The sequence below is a fragment of the Ptiloglossa arizonensis genome, unplaced genomic scaffold, assembly GCF_051014685.1.
Source record: "Ptiloglossa arizonensis isolate GNS036 unplaced genomic scaffold, iyPtiAriz1_principal scaffold0020, whole genome shotgun sequence".
In the NCBI taxonomy this organism is placed as follows: Eukaryota; Metazoa; Arthropoda; class Insecta; order Hymenoptera; family Colletidae; genus Ptiloglossa; species Ptiloglossa arizonensis.
This window is the reverse complement of record NW_027478390.1, coordinates 2,151,042-2,160,940: the sequence shown is the minus strand read 5'-3', so window position 1 is coordinate 2,160,940 and position 9,899 is coordinate 2,151,042.

The window sequence follows — 9,899 nt, the reverse complement described above, 5'->3', positions numbered from 1 at the left end:
CACACACCGTTGTAATCGGGCTAGTTTCTACCTTCAGACCCAGCAGGAATTTTTGGGCTTGGTCAAACCGTTCGCGAGATATGGGAGTTTGAAGCTAAGGAATGGTTGAGAAGGCAACAAATTTTGCGCACTTCTGCTGCTCCAAACTATTAACCAGAACGGCCTAGGGAAAAAATACACATACCGTTGTAATCGGGCGAGTATCTACTTTCAGATGCAGGAGTAATTTTTGGGTTTGGTTAATCCGTTCGCGAGATATGGGAGTTTGAAGCTAAGAAATGGTTCAGCAGACAACAAATTTTTCCCACTTCTGCTGCTCCAAACGCTTAACCAGAATGGCCTAGGGAATAAATACACATACCTTTGTAATCGGGCGAGTATCTACTCTCAGATGCAAGAGGAATTTTTGGGCTCGGTCAATCCGTACGCGAGATATGGGAGTTTGAAGCTAAGAAATGGTTGAGAAGGCAACAAACTTTTCGCAATTGTGCTGCTCCAAACGCTTAACCAGAATGGCATAGGGAAAAAATACATATACCGTTGTAATAGGGCGAGTTTCTACTTTCAGACGCAGCAGGAATTTTTGGGCTTGGTCAAACCGTTCGCGAGATATGGTCGTTTGAAGGTAAGAAATGGTTGAGAAGGCAACAATTTTTTCGCAATTCTGCTGCTCCAAACGCTTAACCAGAATGGCCTAGGGAAAAAATACACATACCGTTGTAATCGGGCTAGTTTCTACTTTCAGACGCAGCAGGAATTTTTGGGCTTGGTCAAACCGTTCGCGAGATATGGGAGTTTGAAGCTAAGAAATGGTTGAGAAGGCAACAAATTTTGCGCACTTCTGCTGCTCCAAACGCTTAACCAGAACGGCCTAGGGAAAAAATACACATACCGTTGTAATCGGGCGAGTATCTACTTTCAGATGCAGGAGTAATTTTTGGGTTTGGTTAATCCGTTCGCGAGATATGGGTGTTTGAAGCTAAGAAATGGTTCAGCAGACAACAAATTTTTCCCACTTCTGCTGCTCCAAACGCTTAACCAGAAAGGCCTAGGGAAAAAATACACATACCGTTGTAATCGGGCGAGTATCTACTTTCAGACGCAGCAGGAATTTTCGGATTTGATCAATCCGTTCGCGAGATATGGGAGTTTGAATCTAAGAAATGGTTGAAAAGGCAACAAATTTTGCGCACTTCTGCTGCTCCAAACGCTAAATCAGGATGGCCTAGGGAAAAAATACACATACCGTTGTAATCGGGCGAGTATCTACTTTCAGATGGAAGAGGAATTTTTGTGCTCGGTCAATCCGTTCGCGAGATATGGGAGTTTGAAGGTAAGAAATGGTTGAGAAGGCAACATATTTTTCGCAGTTCTGCTGCTCCAAACGCTTAACCAGAATGGCCTAGGGAAAAAATACACATACCGTTGTAATCGGGCTAGTTTCTATTTTCAGACGCAGCAGGAATTTTTGGGCTCGGTCAATCCGTTCGCGAGATATGGGAGTTTGAAGCTAAGAAATGGTTGAGAAGGCAACAAATTTTTCGCAATTCTGCTGCTCCAAACGCTTAGCCAGAATGGCCTAGGGAAAAAATACACATACCGTTGTAATCGGGCGAGTATCAACTCTCAGATGCAACAGGAATTTTTGGGCTCGGTCAATCCGTACGCGTGATATGGGAGTTTGAAGCTAAGAAATGGTTGAGAAGGCAACAAACTTTTCGCACTTCTGCTGCTCCAAACGCTTAACCAGAATGGCCTAGGGAATAAATATACTTACGTTTGTAATCGGGCGAGTTTCAACTTTCAGACCCAACAGGAATTTTTGGGTTTGGTCAATCCGTTCACGAGATATGGGAGCTTGAAGCTAAGAAATGGTTGAGAAGGCTACAAATTTTTCGCAATTCTGCTGCTCCAAACGCTTAACCAGAATGGCCTAGGGAAAAAATACATATACCGTTGTAATCGGGCGAGTATCTACTTTCAGATGCAGGAGTAATTTTTGGGTTTGGTTAATCGGTTCGCGAGATATGGGAGTTTGAAGCTAAGAAATGGTTCAGCAGACAACAAATTTTTCCCACTTCTGCTGCTCCAAACGCTTAACCAGAATGGCCTAGGGAAAAAATACACATACCGTTGTAATCGGGCGAGTTTCTACTTTCAGACGCAGCAGGAATTTTCGGATTTGATCAATCCGTTCGCGAGATATGGGAGTTTGAAGCTAAGAAATGGTTGAAAAGGCAACAAATTTTGGGCACTTCTGCTGCTCCAAACGCTTAATCAGAATGGCCTAGGGAAAAAATACACATACCGTTGTAATCGGGCGAGTATCTACTTTCAGATGGAAGAGGAATTTTTAGGCTCGGTCAATCCGTTCGCGAGATATGGGAGTTTGAAGCTAAGAAATGGTTGAGAAGGCAAAAAATTTTTCGCAATTCTGGTGCTCCAAACGCTTAACCAGAATGGCCTAGGGAATAAATATACTTACGTTTGTAATCGGGCGAGTTTCAACTTTCAGACCCAACAGGAATTTTTGGGTTTGGCCAATCCGTTCGCGAGATATGGGAGCTTGAAGCTAAGAAATGGTTGAGAAGACACCAAATTTTGCGCACTTCTGCTGCTCCAAACGCTTAACCAGAATGGCCTAGGGAAAAAATACACATACCGTTGTAATCGGGCTAGTTTCTTCTTTCAGACGCTGCAGGAATTTTTGGGCTTGGACAAACCATTCGCGAGATATGGGAGTTTGAAGCTAAGAAATGGTTCAGCAGACAACAAATTTTTCCCACTTCTGCTGCTCCAAACGCTTAACCAGAATGGCCTAGAGAAAAAATACACATACCGTTGTAATCGGGCTAGTTTCTACTTTCAGACGCAGCAGGAATTTTTGGGCTTGTTCAAACCGTTCGCGAGATATGGGAGTTTGAAGCTAAGAAATGGTTGAGAAGACAACAAATTTTGCGCACTTCTGCTGCTCCAAACGCGTACCCAGAATGGCCTAGGGAAAAAATACACATACCGTTGTAATCGGGCTAGTTTCTACTTTCAGACGCAGCAGGAATTTGTGGGCTTGGTCGAACAGTTCGTGTGATATGGGAGTTTGAAGCTAAGAACTGGTTCAGCAGACAACAAATTTTTCCCACTTCTGCTGCTCCAAACGCTTAACCAGAATGGCCTAGAGAAAAAATACACATACCGTTGTAATCGGGCTAGTTTCTACTTTCAGACGCAGCAGGAATTTTTGGGCTTGGTCAAACCGTTCGCGAGATATGGGAGTTTGAAGCTAAGAAATGGTTGAGAAGACAACAAATTTTGCGCACTTCTGCTGCTCCAAACGCGTACCCAGAATGGCCTAGGGAAAAAATAAACATACCGTTGTAATCGGGCTAGTTTCTACTTTCAGACGCAGCAGGAATTTGTGGGCTTGGTCGAACAGTTCGTGTGATATGGGAGTTTGAAGCTAAGAACTGGTTGAGAAGGCAACAAATTTTTCGCAATTCTGCTGCTCCAAACGCTTAACCAGAATGGCCTAGGGAAAAAATACATATACCGTTGTAATCGGGCGAGTATCTACTTTCAGATGCAGGAGTAATTTTTGGGTTTGGTTAATCCGTTCGCGAGATATGGGAGTTTGAAGCTAAGAAATGGTTCAGCAGACAACAAATTTCTCCCACTTCTGCTGCTCCAAACGCTTAACCAGAATGGCCTAGGGAAAAAATACACATACCGTTGTAATCGGGCGAGTTTCTACTTTCAGACGCAGCAGGAATTTTTGGGTTTGGCCAATCCGTTCGCTTGATATGGGAGTTTGAAGCTAAGAAATGGTTGAGAAGGCATCAAGTTTTTCGCACTTCTGCTGCTCCAAACGCTTAACCAGAGTGGCCTAGAGAAAAAATACACATACCGTTGTAATCGGGCTAGTTTCTATTTTCAGACGCAGCAGGAATTTTTGGGCTTGGTCAAACCGTTCGCGTGATATGGGAGTTTGAAGCTAAGAAATGGTTGAGAAGGCTACAAATTTTGCGCAATTCTGCTGCTCCAAACGCTTAACCAGAATGGCCTAGGGAAAAAATACATATACCGTTGTAATCGGGCGAGTATCTACTTTCAGATGCAGGAGTAATTTTTGGGTTTGGTTAATCCGTTCGCGAGATATGGGAGTTTGAAGCTAAGAAATGGTTCAGCAGACAACAAATTTCTCCCACTTCTGCTGCTCCAAACGCTTAACCAGAATGGCCTAGGGAAAAAATACACATACCGTTGTAATCGGGCGAGTTTCTACTTTCAGACGCAGCAGGAATTTTTGGGCTTGGTCAAACCGTTCGCGAGATATGGGAGTTTGAAGCTAAGAAATGGTTGAGAAGACAACAAATTTTGCGCACTTCTGCTGCTCCAAACGCTTACCCAGGATGGCCTATGGAAAAAATACACATACCGTTGTAATCGGGCTAGTTTCTACTTTCAGACGCAGCAGGAATTTGAGGGCTTGGACAAACCGTTCGCGTGATATGGGAGTTTGAAGCTAAGAAATGGTTGAGAAGGCTACAAATTTTGCGCAATTCTGCTGCTCCAAACGCTTAACCAGAATGGCCTAGGGAAAAAATACATATACCGTTGTAATCGGGCGAGTATCTACTTTCAGATGCAGGAGTAATTTTTGGGTTTGGTTAATCCGTTCGCGAGATATGGGAGTTTGAAGCTAAGAAATGGTTCAGCAGACAACAAATTTTTCCCACTTCTGCTGCTCCAAACGCTTAACCAGAATGGCCTAGGGAAAAAATACACATACCGTTGTAATCGGGCTAGTTTCTACTTTCAGACGCAGCAGGAATTTTTGGGTGTGGCCAATCCGTTCGCGTGATATGGGAGTGTGAAGCTAAGAAATGGTTGAGAAGGCAACAAATTTTCGCACTTCTGCTGCTCCAAACGCTTAACCAGAATGGCCTAGGGAATAAATATACTTACGTTTGTAATCGGGCGAGTTTCTACTTTTAGACCCAACAGGAATTTTTGGGTTTGTTCAATCCGTTCGCGAGATATGGGAGCTTGAAGCTAAGAAATGGTTGAGAAGGCAAAATATTTTGCGCAATTCTGCTGCTCCAAACGTTTAACCAGAATGGCCTAGAGAAAAAATACACATACCGTTGTAATCGGGCTAGTTTCTACTTTCAGACGCAGAAGGAATTTGTGGGCTTCGTCAAACCGTTCGCGTGATATGGGAGTTTGAAGCTAAGAAATGGTTCAGCAGACAACAAATTTTTCCCACTTCTGCTGCTCCAAACGCTTAACCAGAATGGCCTGGAGAGAAAATACACATACCGTTGTAATCGGGCTAGTTTCTACTTTCAGACGCAGCAGGAATTTTTGGGCTTGGTCAAACCGTTCGCGAGATATGGGAGTTTGAAGCTAAGAAATGGTTGAGAAGACAACAAATTTTGCGCACTTCTGCTGCTCCAAACGCGTACCCAGAATGGCCTAGGGAAAAAATACACATACCGTTGTAATCGGGCTAGTTTCTACACTCAGACGCAGCAGGAATTTTTGGGCTTGGTCAAACCGTTCGCGAGAAATGGGAGTTTGAAGCTAAGAAATGGTTGAGAAGACAACAAATTTTGCGCACTTCTGCTGCTCCAAACGCTTAACCAGAATGGCCTAGGGAAAAAATACATATACCGTTGTAATCGGGCGAGTATCTACTTTCAGATGCAGGAGTAATTTTTGGGTTTGGTTAATCCGTTCGCGAGATATGGGAGTTTGAAGCTAAGAAATGGTTCAGCAGACAACAAATTTTTCCCACTTCTGCTGCTCCAAACGCTTAACCAGAATGGCCTAGGGAAAAAATACACATACCGTTGTAATCGGGCTAGTTTCTACTTTCAGACGCAGCAGGAATTTTTGGGTGTGGCCAATCCGTTCGCGTGATATGGGAGTGTGAAGCTAAGAAATGGTTGAGAAGGCAACAAATTTTCGCACTTCTGCTGCTCCAAACGCTTAACCAGAATGGCCTAGGGAATAAATATACTTACGTTTGTTATCGGGCGAGTTTCTACTTTTAGACCCAACAGGAATTTTTGGGTTTGTTCAATCCGTTCGCGAGATATGGGAGCTTGAAGCTAAGAAATGGTTGAGAAGGCAAAATATTTTGCGCAATTCTGCTGCTCCAAACGTTTAACCAGAATGGCCTAGAGAAAAAATACACATACCGTTGTAATCGGGCTAGTTTCTACTTTCAGACGCAGAAGGAATTTGTGGGCTTCGTCAAACCGTTCGCGTGATATGGGAGTTTGAAGCTAAGAAATGGTTCAGCAGACAACAAATTTTTCCCACTTCTGCTGCTCCAAACGCTTAACCAGAATGGCCTGGAGAGAAAATACACATACCGTTGTAATCGGGCTAGTTTCTACTTTCAGACGCAGCAGGAATTTTTGGGCTTGGTCAAACCGTTCGCGAGATATGGGAGTTTGAAGCTAAGAAATGGTTGAGAAGACAACAAATTTTGCGCACTTCTGCTGCTCCAAACGCGTACCCAGAATGGCCTAGGGAAAAAATGCACATACCGTTGTAATCGGGCTAGTTTCTACACTCAGACGCAGCAGGAATTTTTGGGCTTGGTCAAACCTTTCGCGAGATATGGGAGTTTGAAGCTAAGAAATGGTTGAGAAGACAACAAATTTTGCGCACTTCTACTGCTCCAAACGCGTACCCAGAATGGCCTAGGGAAAAAATACACATACCGTTGTAATCGGGCTAGTTTCTACTTTCAGATGCAGGAGTAATTTTTGGGTTTGGTTAATCCGTTCGCGAGATATGGGAGTTTGAAGCTAAGAAATGGTTCAGCAGACAACAAATTTCTCCCACTTCTGCTGCTCCAAACGCTTAACCAGAATGGCCTAGGGAAAAAATACACATACCGTTGTAATCGGGCGAGTTTCTACTTTCAGACACAGCAGGAATTTTTGGGTTTGGCCAATCCGTTCGCGTGATATGGGAGTTTGAAGCTAAGAAATGGTTGAGAAGGCATCAAGTTTTTCGCACTTCTGCTGCTCCAAACGCTTAACCAGAATGGCCTAGGGAATAAATATACTTACGTTTGTAATCGGGCGAGTTTCTACTTTCAGACCCAACAGGAATTTTTGGGTTTGGTCAATCCGTTCGCGAGATATGGGAGCTTGAAGCTAAGAAATGGTTGAGAAGGCTACAAATTTTGCGCAATTCTGCTGCTCCAAACGCTTAACCAGAATGGCCTAGAGAAAAAATACACATACCGTTGTAATCGGGCTAGTTTCTACTTTCAGGCGCAGCAGGAATTTGTGGGCTTGGTCAAACCGTTCGCGTGATATGGGAGTTTGAAGCTAAGAAATGGTTGAGAAGGCAACAAATTTTTCGCAATTCTGCTGCTCCAAACGCTTAACCAGAATGGCCTAGGGAAAAAATACATATACCGTTGTAATCGGGCGAGTATCTACTTTCAGATGCAGGAGTAATTTTTGGGTTTGGTTAATCGGTTCGCGAGATATGGGAGTTTGAAGCTAAGAAATGGTTCAGCAGACAACAAATTTTTCCCACTTCTGCTGCTCCAAACGCTTAACCAGAATGGCCTAGGGAAAAAATACACATACCGTTGTAATCGGGCGAGTTTCTACTTTCACACGCAGCAGGAATTTTTGGGTTTGGCCAATCCGTTCGCTTGATATGGGAGTTTGAAGCTAAGAAATGGTTGAGAAGGCAACAAATTTTTCGCACTTCTGCTGCTCCAATCGCGTAACCAGAATTGCCTAGGGAATAAACATACTTACGTTTGTAATCGGGCGAGTTTCTACTTTTAGACCCAACAGGAATTTTTGGGTTTGGTCAATCCGTTCGCGAGATATGGGAGCTTGAAGCTTAGAAATGGTTGAGAAGGCAACAAATTTTGCGCAATTCTGCTGCTCCAAACGCTTAACCAGAATGGCCTAGAGAAAAAATACACATACCGTTGTAATCGGGCTAGTTTCTACTTTCAGACGCTGCAGGAATTTTTGGGCTTGGACAAACCATTCGCGAGATATGGGAGTTTGAAGCTAAGAAATGGTTGAGAAGACACCAAATTTTGCGCACTTCTGCTGCTCCAAACGCTTAACCAGAATGGCCTAGGGAAAAAATACACACACCGTTGTAATCGGGCTAGTTTCTACCTTCAGACCCAGCAGGAATTTTTGGGCTTGGTCAAACCGTTCGCGAGATATGGGAGTTTGAAGCTAAGGAATGGTTGAGAAGGCAACAAATTTTGCGCACTTCTGCTGCTCCAAACTATTAACCAGAACGGCCTAGGGAAAAAATACACATACCGTTGTAATCGGGCGAGTATCTACTTTCAGATGCAGGAGTAATTTTTGGGTTTGGTTAATCCGTTCGCGAGATATGGGAGTTTGAAGCTAAGAAATGGTTCAGCAGACAACAAATTTTTCCCACTTCTGCTGCTCCAAACGCTTAACCAGAATGGCCTAGGGAATAAATACACATACCTTTGTAATCGGGCGAGTATCTACTCTCAGATGCAAGAGGAATTTTTGGGCTCGGTCAATCCGTACGCGAGATATGGGAGTTTGAAGCTAAGAAATGGTTGAGAAGGCAACAAACTTTTCGCAATTGTGCTGCTCCAAACGCTTAACCAGAATGGCATAGGGAAAAAATACATATACCGTTGTAATAGGGCGAGTTTCTACTTTCAGACGCAGCAGGAATTTTTGGGCTTGGTCAAACCGTTCGCGAGATATGGTCGTTTGAAGGTAAGAAATGGTTGAGAAGGCAACAATTTTTTCGCAATTCTGCTGCTCCAAACGCTTAACCAGAATGGCCTAGGGAAAAAATACACATACCGTTGTAATCGGGCTAGTTTCTACTTTCAGACGCAGCAGGAATTTTTGGGCTTGGTCAAACCGTTCGCGAGATATGGGAGTTTGAAGCTAAGAAATGGTTGAGAAGGCAACAAATTTTGCGCACTTCTGCTGCTCCAAACGCTTAACCAGAACGGCCTAGGGAAAAAATACACATACCGTTGTAATCGGGCGAGTATCTACTTTCAGATGCAGGAGTAATTTTTGGGTTTGGTTAATCCGTTCGCGAGATATGGGTGTTTGAAGCTAAGAAATGGTTCAGCAGACAACAAATTTTTCCCAATTCTGCTGCTCCAAACGCTTAACCAGAAAGGCCTAGGGAAAAAATACACATACCGTTGTAATCGGGCGAGTATCTACTTTCAGACGCAGCAGGAATTTTCGGATTTGATCAATCCGTTCGCGAGATATGGGAGTTTGAATCTAAGAAATGGTTGAAAAGGCAACAAATTTTGCGCACTTCTGCTGCTCCAAACGCTTAATCAGGGTGGCCTAGGGAAAAAATACACATACCGTTGTAATCGGGCGAGTATCTACTTTCAGATGGAAGAGGAATTTTTGTGCTCGGTCAATCCGTTCGCGAGATATGGGAGTTTGAAGGTAAGAAATGGTTGAGAAGGCAACATATTTTTCGCAGTTCTGCTGCTCCAAACGCTTAACCAGAATGGCCTAGGGAAAAAATACACATACCGTTGTAATCGGGCTAGTTTCTATTTTCAGACGCAGCAGGAATTTTTGGGCTCGGTCAATCCGTTCGCGAGATATGGGAGTTTGAAGCTAAGAAATGGTTGAGAAGGCAACAAATTTTTCGCAATTCTGCTGCTCCAAACGCTTAACCAGAATGGCCTAGGGAAAAAATACACATACCGTTGTAATCGGGCGAGTATCAACTCTCAGATGCAACAGGAATTTTTGGGCTCGGTCAATCCGTACGCGTGATATGGGAGTTTGAAGCTAAGAAATGGTTGAGAAGGCAACAAACTTTTCGCACTTCTGCTGCTCCAAACGCTTAACCAGAATGGCCTA